Source organism: Phyllobates terribilis, unplaced genomic scaffold, assembly GCF_046119375.1.
Source record: "Phyllobates terribilis strain yellow unplaced genomic scaffold, ASM4611937v1 Scaffold_3__8_contigs__length_932513732, whole genome shotgun sequence".
In the NCBI taxonomy this organism is placed as follows: domain Eukaryota; kingdom Metazoa; phylum Chordata; class Amphibia; order Anura; family Dendrobatidae; genus Phyllobates; species Phyllobates terribilis.
This window is the reverse complement of record NW_027362763.1, coordinates 430,041,961-430,054,276: the sequence shown is the minus strand read 5'-3', so window position 1 is coordinate 430,054,276 and position 12,316 is coordinate 430,041,961.

Below are 12,316 nucleotides of genomic sequence, written 5' to 3'. Positions count from 1 at the left end.
GTTTAATTTTCTCCTATTATTCTTTTGAAAATTAATAATTTGGGGCCAGAGCAACATTTTAATGGAAAAAATGGTAATTTTCCAATTACTCAGATCAATGTTATACAATTCGGCGAATCGCCTGACAGTTAAAAATGCACACTACACCCCTAGATGAATTCCTCAAGAGGTGTAGTTTCCAAAATGGTGTCACATGTGGGGGTTTCTGCTGTTTTGGCATGACAGGGGCTCTTCAAAAGTGGCATGGCATCTGCAATCTCTTCCAGCCAAAATTGCACTCCAGAATTCAATTGGCCCTCTTTACCTTCTGAGCCCTGCCATGTGCGCATACACTAGTTTTTCAACACATATGGAGTGTCACTGTACTCAGGAGAAAATGCACAACAAACTGTATGGTCCATTTACTTCTGCTTACCTTGTGAAAATTAAATATTTGGGGCTGAAGCAACATTTTTGTTGGAAAAATTTATTTTTTCATTTTAACAGTACAGTGTTATAAAATTTTTGGAAGCACCTGTGCTCACCAGCCCTCTAAATAAATTCTTTGAGGGTATGTAGTTTCCAAAATTGGGCGACTTGTGGAGAGTTTCCACTGTTTAGGTACATTAAGGGCTCTGCAAATACAACATGGTGTCCGCTATCTATTACAGTTAATTTTGCACTCCAAAAGTAAAATGGTGCTCTTTTCCTTTCCAGCTCTGCCGTGCGCCCAAACAGTAGTTTTCCACCACATATGGGATATCGGTGTACTGAGGAGAAATTGCACAACAAATTCTATGGTCCATTTTGCCCTGTTACCCTTTGTCAAAATGAAAACTTTGGAGCAAAAACAACATTTTTGTGGGAAAAACTTATTTTTTCATTTTCACAGCACAATGTTATAAAATTATGTGAAGCACCTGTGGGTTTAAAGTGCTCATCACACCTCTGAATAAATTCCTTGAGGGGTTTAGCTTCCAAAATGGGGTCACGTGTGGCGGGGTTTAATTGTTTAGACACATCAGGGGCTCTCCAAACACGATATGGCGTCCACTATCTATTCAAGACAGTTTTGAGTTCCAAAAGTTTACCACCACATATAGGGTATCAGCGTACTTAGGAGAAATTGAACAACAAATTTTATAGTCCATGCATTTTGTGAAAATGCAAAAATCTAGGGCCAAAACAACATTTTGTGGGGAAAAATGTGATTTTTTATTTTCACGGCTCAACGTTATAAAATTCTGTTAAGCACCTGTGGGTTCAAGCTCACCACAACTCTAGATAAGTTTCTTGAGGGGTGTAGTTTAAAAAATAGGGGGGTTACTTGTGGGGGGTTTCCATTGCTTAGTCACATCAGGGCCTCTGCAAACTCTACATGGCATCCGATATTTATTCTAGCCAATTTTGCACTCCAAAAGCCAAATGGTGCTCTTTCCCATCCGAGCTCTGCTGTGGGCCAAAACAGTAGTTTTTCACCACATATGGTAAATCGGCGTACTGAGGAGAAATTGTACGACAAATTGTTTGGTCCATTTTCTCCTGTTATTCTTGTGAAAATGCTAAATTTGGGGCTAATGTAACATTTTTATGGGAAAAAGTAAAATATTTTTTTTCATCCAAATTGTTTTAATTCCTGTGAAGCACCTTAACGGTTAATTAACCTCTTGAAGGTGATTTTGAGCACTTTGAGGGTTGCAGTTTTTAAAATGGTGCGACTTTTGGGTGTTTTCTATATAGGTCATTCAAAGTCACTTGAAATGTGATATGGCCCCTATAAATATTAGTTTTGTTAATTTTGTCGGAAAAAAATAGAAATTGCTGATAGAACAACCTTGGGATTTTCCGTTTTTGCGTTTTCGTTTTTTGTTCTCCTTGTTACCAGAGCAATAGCGATTTTAGTTTTCGGTTAATATGGCCATGTGAGGGCTTATTTTTTGCGGGACAAGTTGTACTTTTGAACACCATCACTGGTTTTACCATATCGTGTACTGGAAAATGGGAAAAAAATTCCAAGTACCGTGAATTTGCAAAAAAAATGCAATTCCACAGTTGTTTTTTGGGGGTTTTATTTCACCACGTTCACTGAATGCTAAAACTGACCTGCCATTATTATTCTTCAGGTCATTACAAGTTCGTAGACACCAAACATGTACAGGCTCTTTTTTATTTAAGTGGTGAAAAAAAAATCCAAAGTTTGCTAAAAAAAAAAAAAAATGGCGCCATTTTCTGAAACCCGTAGTGTCTCCAATTTTTGGGATCTGGGGCCGGGTGAGGGCTTATTTTTTGAGTGCTGAGCTGACGTTTTTATTGATACCATTTTGGGATAGATACAATGTTTTTACGCCTGTTATTGCATTTCATTGCAATGTTGTGGCGACCAAAAAAATGTAATTCTGGCGTTTAGAATTTTTTTCTCGTCACGCCATTTACCGATCGGATTAATTATTTTTTTATTTTGATAGATCGGGCGATTCTGAAAGCGGTGATACCAAATATGTGTATGTGTTTTTTTTTTCATTATTATTTTATTTTGAATGGGGCAAAAGGGGGTGATTTAAACATTTATATATTTTTTATTTTTTTAATATTTTTAAAAACATTCATTTTTTACTTTTTGCATGCTTCTATATTCTCCATGGGAGACTAGAAGCAGCACTTGCCTGATCGGCTCTGCTGCATATAGGGGACAAGCAGATCCCCTGTATGAAGCAGAAATGCTCACTTACTATGAGCGCCGACCACTGGCTGGCGCTCATAGCAATCAGGACATGACAACCACAGGGGTCTGCAGACCCCGGGTTGTCATGCCAACCCATCGGTGACCCGCGATCACGTAACGGGGTCACCGATGGGCGGGGCTAACGACACTCTTCCCGGAAGCGTGAGTTGAATGCCACTGTTAGAGATTGACAGTGTCATTTAACTAGTTAACAGGCTCAGCACTAGAGCCCGCACTGAACCGGTGGTGCTAGCCTGTGCTGTACTAATACGGCAAAGGCTAGAAAGGGGTTAAGAGCCTGGATACTGTATGAAAAGTGATGCTCAACTTCTCTTCAGAACTCCCTATAGGTGTTTTGGTTGGATTCAGAACAGGAGATATACTTGGCCACTGAATTACTTTCACCCTGTTCTTCTTCAGAGATGCAACAGATGTGTGTTTTGGATCATTGTGATGTTGGTAAAGTGCACATCTATTAAAGGCATGGAGTTATGGTAGCTTCTCTTTCAATATAGAGCAGTACATCTGTGAATTCATGATACCAGACACCAGCAGTACTCAGGCAGCCCCACATAAGGACAATGCCACCACCACGTTTCACTGTAGGCACCAGGCAATTAGAAAATGAACATAGTAAAATTCATTTTTCCTGCAGTGAAGATGCTACCATCACTCCATCCTTGGTTGGCGTGCAATTTTTCTAAAACTGTTTAAGGACTCTCATATGTTAATATACAGTATGTGTTGAAACTAGTCTTTGCAGTTTAAAAGAGAAGACTCCCTGGCCCATATGGTCCTTATAAGTCCACCATAGGGACTCAATGTAAAGAAATGTATACTGTATGAAATTGGATCATCATGGCTACTGTCATAATGAAAGTATAATATGTAGTTCAATTACTTTTGATTTACTACAGAACATCCCCCTTAATTTGCAGCGTGGCAAAGCAGGAACAGATAGGGCTTCCCCTTGGTGATAAACACTGATTACATCTCCAGTTCTTATTCTGAATACAGATTTAAGGAAAATAAGTTTGCAGTTATTAATAGGTGACCCTGCACACTTATTTAGATTCAAATAATCTTCAAGCAACAAAGAAATTGGGACAGCACTATTTTCTGCATTCAAGAGTTTCTTTGTCATCTTTCTAAACTTGCTCAAATGCCATGGTAACAAATGTTAAGTCACCTCACCTGCTGCCATAGGATGAGATCTTTTCTACCTATTTTGTTTTTGGAGACTGAAATAGATTTGAAACTTATCTAAAGAAAAGTTATATAGACTAAAGATTTACCAAATTGGCTGCATTGATAATGTGAAGATCTGAGATTGTGGATTTTAATAATCACCTAGGCAGGTTAACAATGCAACAATATTTTATTTATCACATCCATGGTAATACAGCAATTCCAGGTAAATGTCCAAAATACAATTGTCTCAGTCCACAAGATACCCTTCCTGGGATGGTAGTTCCACTGCCTTTGTGTCAGTATAGTCTGTAGTCACAGTCCGCGATCCTCCAGACAACAGGTAACACGATGGAAGCACAGGTATCCAGTATCAGCAATCATTTGAGAATGTTTAAATCCAAACGACAGATCCCACAACTAGCACATTTATCCAGCCCAGTCAGTAACTGATCTCCAACATTCCATATGCCATGCATCCATCCAGGTCCTCATTCTCAATCCTGTCCCTTTGATGTCATTCCACACAACTCCCCACTAAACATGTGGATCCTTTTTTCCTTCACTGGGATCAGCCCCCTGAATAGGCAGAACTGCTCTCCCCCTCCCTCCCAAAGCTAAGAGTGCATTAGTGGAGGTATCTATTTCAGGTCAAACCCATCACCTGGGTCTGCATGTGAGATGGCTCCCCCGGATCTTCTTTCAACACTCACACAATGGGCCTAGATGCCGTTTGAACAATGGTTAGAGACTCCTGAGATACTAATGAGATTACTGGAATGCTGGACACTTTACAAGTAAAATTAGTGTACATAAATTGACGAACAAGCAGAACATTAATAAAACACAGCAAGCAAATCTCTATTAAAACACAATAATAATATCGACAGAAACGGAGCTCTGTGATGGAAAAGTCTCATAGTCTTTAGTAACAGCTCCTCACAGGTAATATAACACATTTTAAGACTGGGTAATCTATTATTGACAAATCATAATTTCATATGCCAGTCTTGATCAAAAGTCCACAGGATTAAGATGAGACATGTGTTTTAATAAATTTAACACATAATTGGGATGCCAACCAATTTAGCAAATTATTACAAATCTGTTAGCCTTCTGTTAACCATGCCCTTTCTGCTAAGCCCCACCCATTTTTTTGGAAAATTTTCAACAAAAAAACTAGCAGTACTCATCCATATTTTTCATTATCATATTCTGTCTCATTCTTCTTTATTGGTAGTACATGAGTGTCCACTTTGCTAGCAAAAAGGTGGAACTAAATCATTTAATAAAGTTTAATTTAGCATTAGTGTGGTGTATCTGGTTGTCAAATTGGACTAGTAAAGCAAGTGGGCAAAAAAAATGTTCATGAAATGCACACTTAGTAACCTCGGCAGTCACTGTTAAATGCATGTGGCGCGCCCCTGGGCCTGTGTCGCGCTGCGTTGCGCACGCGGGAGCTTACCCGGATCTCTTGAGGGTTGTAGTCTCGTGGCGGTGACCCGGTCCGTGCCCAGGGAGTCAAACTGAGCGGCGATGTAACAGCGGTAGATGCAGGACGACTACGCCACCCGTTGAATGCAGCTATGGAGCTGCCGCTGCAGGACAGTCCGCTGAGGCCGGTGGATGGATGGTGCAGCGAAGATGGTATAACCCCCAACGGGAGGGGTATGGCCTCAGGGCAGCAGATGTGGATGATGGGGGTAGCAGGAACCACTCAGAGACGGTGCGGTGTAATTCAGGGTCTTTACTGGTAACAACGATAGACCCTCCCGGAGTACTTGCTAGTGAACGGGGCCTGGTCAGTCCTTGAGCAGATGGGATCTCCCCTGGCCAGGCGGAGTTGTAGGCCTCCCAAACTGACTGTACTCTTCTGGCTACCTTGCTAGAAGCGGATATAAGTAGCCCACGTCCCTGAGTGTACCGTGTGGTGCTCACCCGTATGGCCGGTGACTCGGGGCCTTCTAATGGCTTCCGCTCCACGATGGCGGTGCTGGTCCCACGCGTGTGACCGTGCCTTCGGGTTTCTGGGCCTGAGGACCTGAAATCCTCTGCCGGTCGGCTTCTGCTGCTGGGTAAGAGTTAGTCCCCACAGCCTCGGACGCCGGGTCCGGTAAGAAAGCTTCTCAGTCAGGGCGAGCTCTGCAGCTGCCAGCCCCTGACTCGTAGTAATATTGCTCCCACTGAGCTTCTGCTGTTTCTTCCTATGCTACTTCTCTGTCTCTACTCTCCTTGACTGACTAACCCTGCCTCAGCCCAGGGTTTTTACAGGGGAAGTCCTTCCCCTCCCAAGACTGGGCAGGAGGTGTGGCATGCACAGGATCCCTGACCAAAGGACCTCCCACCTGCTCTCAGACATAACATTACATTACTGTGGAAAACCAGACCCCTGGGGTGCCACATATGGGTTTTGTGGAATTTTCTTTTGTATTAAAAAAAACAACAATTATTTCCACCTTTACAAAAAATGATTGCACAAGCAGTGCAAAAACTCAGTACAGTCTCTGACACTGATTTCAATATTTTTTTCTGTAAAAAATATTGCGCTGACTTGCACAACTCCATAAATTGAAGATGTTAGATATAATACAAAGCCAGCATCGGCTTGTAACAGCAGCGATCGGTGTTAGCCCCAATCACTGCTGCTTAACTACACTGCTCAAAAAAATGAAGGGAACACTTAAACAACAGAATATAACTCCAAGTAAATCAAACTTCTGTGAAATCAAACTGTCCACTTAGGAAGCACCACTGATTGACAATCAATTTCACTTGCAGTTGTGCAAATGGAATAGACAATAGATGGAAATTGTTGGCAATTATCAAAGCACCCTCAATAAAGGAGTGTTTCTGCAGGTGGGGACCACAGACCACATCTCAGTACCAATGCTTTCTGGCTGATGTTTTGGGAACTTTTGAATGTTGGTTGTGCTTTCACACTCGTGGTAGCATGAGATTGACTCTACAACCCACAGACGTTGCTCAGGTAGTGCAGCTCATCCAGGATGGCACATCAATGCGAGCTGTGGCAAGAAGGTTTGCTGTGTCTGTCAGCGTAGTGTCCAGAGGCTGGAGGTGCTACCAGGAGAAAGGCCAGTACACCAGGAGATGTGGAGGGGACCGTAGGAGGGCAACAACCCAGAAGCAGGACCGCTACCTCCACCTTTGTGCAAGGAGGAACAGGAGGAGCAGTGCCAGAGCCCTGTAAAATGACCTCCAGCAGGCCACAAATGTGCATGTGTCTGCACAAACAGTTAGAAACCGACTCCATGAGGGTGGTATGAGGGCCCGACGTCCACAGATGGGGGTTGTGCTCACAGCCCAACACCGTGCAGGACGCTTTGCATTTGCCACAGAACACTAGGATTGGCAAAGTCGCCACTGGCGCCCTGTGCTCGTCACAGATGAAAGCAGGTTCACACTGAGCACATGTGAAAGATGTGACAGAGTCTGGAGACACCATGGAGAGCGATTTGCTGCCTGCAACATCCTTCAGCATGACCGGTTTGGCAGTGGGTCAGTAATGGTGTGTGGTGGCATTTCTTTGGATGGCCACACAGCACTCCATGTGCTAGCAAGAGGGAGCCTGACTGCCATTAGGTACTGAGATGAGATCCTCAGACCCCTTGTGACATCATATGCTAGTGCGGTTGGCTCCTAATGCAGGACAATGCCAGACCTCATGTGGCTGGGGTGTGTCAGCAGTTCCTGCAAGATGAAGGCATTGAAGCTATGGATTGGCCCGCCCGTTTCCCAGACCTGAATCCGATTGAGCACATCTGGGACATCATGTCTTGCTCCATCCACCAACGTCACGGTGCACCACAGACTGTCCAGGAGTTGGCGGATGCTTTAGTCCAGGTCTGGGAAGAGATCCCACAAGAGACCATCCGCAACCTCATCAGGAGCATGCCCAGGCATTGTAGTGAGGTCATACAGGCACGTGGAGGCCACACATAATAGTGAGCCTCATTTGACTTGTTTTAAGGACATTACATCAAAGTTGGATCAGCCTGTAGTGTGTTTTTCCACTTTAATTTTGGGGGTGACTCCAAATCCAGGCCTCCATTGGTTAATAAATTTGATTTCCATTGATGATTTTTGTGTGATTTTGTTGTCAGCACATTTACACTAACTTTGTACAGAACAAAGTATTCAATGAGAATATTTCATTCATTGAGATCTAGGATGTGTTATTTGAGTGTTCCCTTTATTATTTTGAGCAGTGTATATAAATGCCATTGTCACTGTCTAAACCCCCAAACCAAAAAAATTAGCCAGTTCCAAAGGGATTAAGAAAGAAGATATGAAAAATGTGTACGTCAAATGCTGCAGGACAAATGCTGCAGAACAAATGCCAGTATACTACATTACCGATCAAAGAGATTGATTCTGGTACTGCTGCTGGCACCTCTGCTAAATCGCTCTGCCCGAATCAATTGAATCTCTATATTATGTGCAGACTACTACACTTATCTTCTTCAGTGCTGCAGCTGTACAACACATTACAGTCTGGAGTATTTGACAAATGTTTTAGGGCTTTTTCTATTGCTGAGCTCTGATGCCATCTCTCTATTCTGAATTACCCTAAAATGGCTGCTGCATTCCTTGCCTCAGACTTTATACATGCTTTGATAGTCCCTATTGATTGTCTGTGCTATGCCATGTGATATAATAGCTGCATGGCATTACGTGGAAGCCAAGGTGCCTGAGAATATGTGAGTCATCTGTGGCTGATGGAATCTTCTGCAATGGAGGCAGGGTTTTTCTTTAGGTATTTTTTGTCAATTTGCACAAATCTAATCGCAAATTATTCAAATTTTCTTGGACCTGCAAATTTCATGAACTTTGACACAGACTCAATTTGCATCAACAAATCAATTAACTTATGTTTATCAATAATATTATTTTTTGATGTAATTCTATTATTTTTATTTTTTTCAATTTGTATTGCATAGATTGCTAGTTTACTTTTACTGCATGAGTAAATAAATCTGGACTTTAATGTATCATGAAAAATTATTTATATAAATATATTTTTAAATATGAAACTTGCAACATATAGCAGTTTTACAACAAATACAGCATGCACAAATAATATTTTTTGATATTACAGTATCCATCCACTCTGAATAACAAAGCCTTTCACACCGATTCTTTGATGCATCTGTGATTCTACCTCCTGGCTTGATAGCCTGAAAGCACATTTCTGGGGCTTTGATCTGAGTTGCAGTTTCCAGTGGAGAGAAATGAATGTTACCACTGCTCTTCCTCAAATAATTTTAGCATTTTCGTGAAATTGTGTGGAAATATACCTTTAAACTAAGCAAAAAAAATCTTTGTTTTTGAAATAGTTTATATTTTGAGGAAAGGGATATTTGTTCTGTCTCTATAATACAGTTACAATTAATGAGGTCCCTGGAATTACTGAGTTCCTGGGAGAGTATGTAACAGAATTAATAAGAACACAATCAATATTGATGATAAGGTCTATGTCTTCACCAATAATAGAAGTATAAAGATATCCTATTGTACAGGAGCTCATTGATTCATCAAAGGAATTGTACTGCAGGATTTGCATTTGCCTATGCTTTTTGCTCTTTTTGTGATCTGTGCCAGTTTCAGTAAGTGGTTTATTATATATAAAGAATACAATTAATAAAAATAGTTATCCAGGACTAGTTTTGTTTTTGTACTACGGGTCTGAGAACTTACAGGTAAGTTATTGCTAACTGCCTGCCTGTTGTGCCCGGCGCTGATCTCTGCTGGAACAAAGCAGTCACAGACCTTTCCTGCCAGCATCTCAGTGGCTTCTGCTGATATCACATCAACAGAACAGTGACTTCTCTTCGGCTCTGTTGATGGGACGTGACTGCTGACATCATGATGATTGGCAGTCGACTTCCTGCTGTCTAATTGCAGGGGAGCCAACTGTCAATCAGCATGATGTTGGCTGTCACGACCTTGTCAACAGAGCAGCCCGGAAGAAAAAGGGATGCTCTGATGATGTGGAGCAGGTGAATCACTGGCAGGAGTGATTGGTGACCTCTCTGAGATGGCACAGGGTAGAACAGGCAGGTAGCAACTACCTGTTAGTTTTTAGGACCATAACCTGCCTGTTAGTTTTTAGGACCATAGTATGAAAAATAAAATAGTGCTGGACAAGCCCTTTAAATACAGCAATATGCATTAGATAGGTGTCATCTATAATGCATATGAATGGGAAATATACTGTACAGCTGTACCTACTGTTTCGTAAGACACTGTTGACAACCTGTGTGTGGCAGTATGGTGCCTCACCACGTTATTATGTATATATTACACCAGAAGTGGATTTGTTCTGTGCTGCTGGAATGTCAAAGACAGAATCTGAGGGCCACAGATAGATAAACGTGGTTTACTGTCAATGCGTTTCAAAGTCAAACCAATTCCTTCTTCAAGACAACCACATGTCAACAATGTGTTGACAATAAACCACTTTCATCTATCCTTAGTCTCTGGATTCTGTCTTTGATGTTCCAGCAGCACAAAACAAATCCACTTCTCCTGGTATAATTTATATATACAGTACAGACCAAAAGTTGGACACACCTTCTCATTTAAAGATTTTTCTGTATTTTCATGACTTTGAAAATTGTGCATTCTCATTGATGAGCTTCAAGAGGTAGCCACCGGAAATGGTTTTCACTTCACAGGTGTGCTCTGTCAGGTTTAATAAGTGGGATTTCTTGCCTTATAAATGGGGTTGGGACCATCAGTTGTGTTGTGCAGAAGTCCGGTGGATACACAGCTGATAGTCCTACTGAATAGACTGTTAGAATTTGTATTATGGCAAGAAAAAAGCAGCTAAGTAAAGAAAAACGAGTGGCCATCATTACTTTAAGAAATGAAGGTCAGTCAGTCCGAAAAATTGGGCAAACTTTGAAAGTGTCCACAGGTGCAGTTGCAAAAACCATCGAACGCTACAAAGAAGCCCCAGGAAAGGAAGACCAAGAGTCACCTCTGCTTCTGAGGATAAGTTTATCCGAGTCAACAGCCTCAGAAATCGCAGGTTAACTGCAGCTCATATTAGAGACCAGGTCAATGCCACACAGTTAACAACTGTTAAGAGGAGACTTTGTGCAGCAGGCCTTCATGGTAAAATTGCTGCTAGGAAACCACTGCTAAGGACAAGCAACAAGCAGAAGAGACTTGTTTGGGCTAAAGAACACAAGGAATGGACATTAGACCAGTAGAAATCTGTGCTTTGGTCTGACGAATCCAAATTTGAGATCTTTGGTTCCAACCACCGTGTCTTTGTGCGACGCAGAAAAGGTGAACAGATGGACTCTACATGCCTGGTTCCCACTGTGAAGCATGGAGGAGGAGGTGTGATGGTGTGGGGGTGCTTTGCTGGTGACACTGTTGGGGATTTATTCTAAATTGAAGGCATACTAAACCAGCATGGCTACCACAGCATCTTGCAGCGGCATGCTATTCCATCCAGTTTGCGTTTAGTTGGACCATCATTTATTTTTCAACAGGACAATGACACCAAACACACCTCCAGGCTGTGTAAGGGCAATTTGACCAAGACGGAGAGTGATGGGGTGCTACGCCAGATGACCTGGCCTCCACAGTCACCAGACCTGAACCCAATCGAGATGGTTTGGGTGAGCTGGACCACAGAGTGAAGGCAAAAGGGCCAACAAGTGCTAAGTATCTCTGGGAACTCCTTCAAGATTGTTGGAAGACCATTTCCGGTGACTACCTCTTGAAGCTCATCAAGAGAATGCCAAGAGTGTGCAAAGCAGTCATCAAAGCAAAAGGTGGCTACTTTGAAGAACCTAGAATATAAGACATATTTTCAGTTGTTTCACACTTTTTTGTTAAGTATATAATTCCACATGTGTTAATTCATAGTTTTGATGCCTTCAATGTGAATGTACAATTTTCATAGTCATGAAAATACAGAAAAATCTTTAAATGAGAAGGTGTGTCCAAACTTTTGGTCTGTACTGTATATATTTAACTCTCATGGATGCTGCATAGGCTGCTGTTATCTTCACACTATTAGTGGTTAAGCAATCCATATGTTTACCCACTTTGCATAACCTGGATAAGACCCTATTTGATCTTTATGTTTCTCTCTAGCCACATTATTATGTAGTCATTTTCCCAACACAAAACCAGATATACAGTGGGTATGGAAAGTATGTAGACCCCTTTAAATTTTTCACTCTTTGTTTCATTGCAGCCATTTGGTAAATTCTAAAAAGTTCATTTTTTTCTCATTAAATTACACTTTGCACCCCATCTTGACTGAAAAAAAAAACAGAAATGTAGAAATTTTAGCAAATTTATTGAAAAAAAAACTGAAATATCACATGGTCATAAGTATTCAGACCCTTTGCTCAGTATTGAGTAGAAGCACCCTTTTGAGCTAGT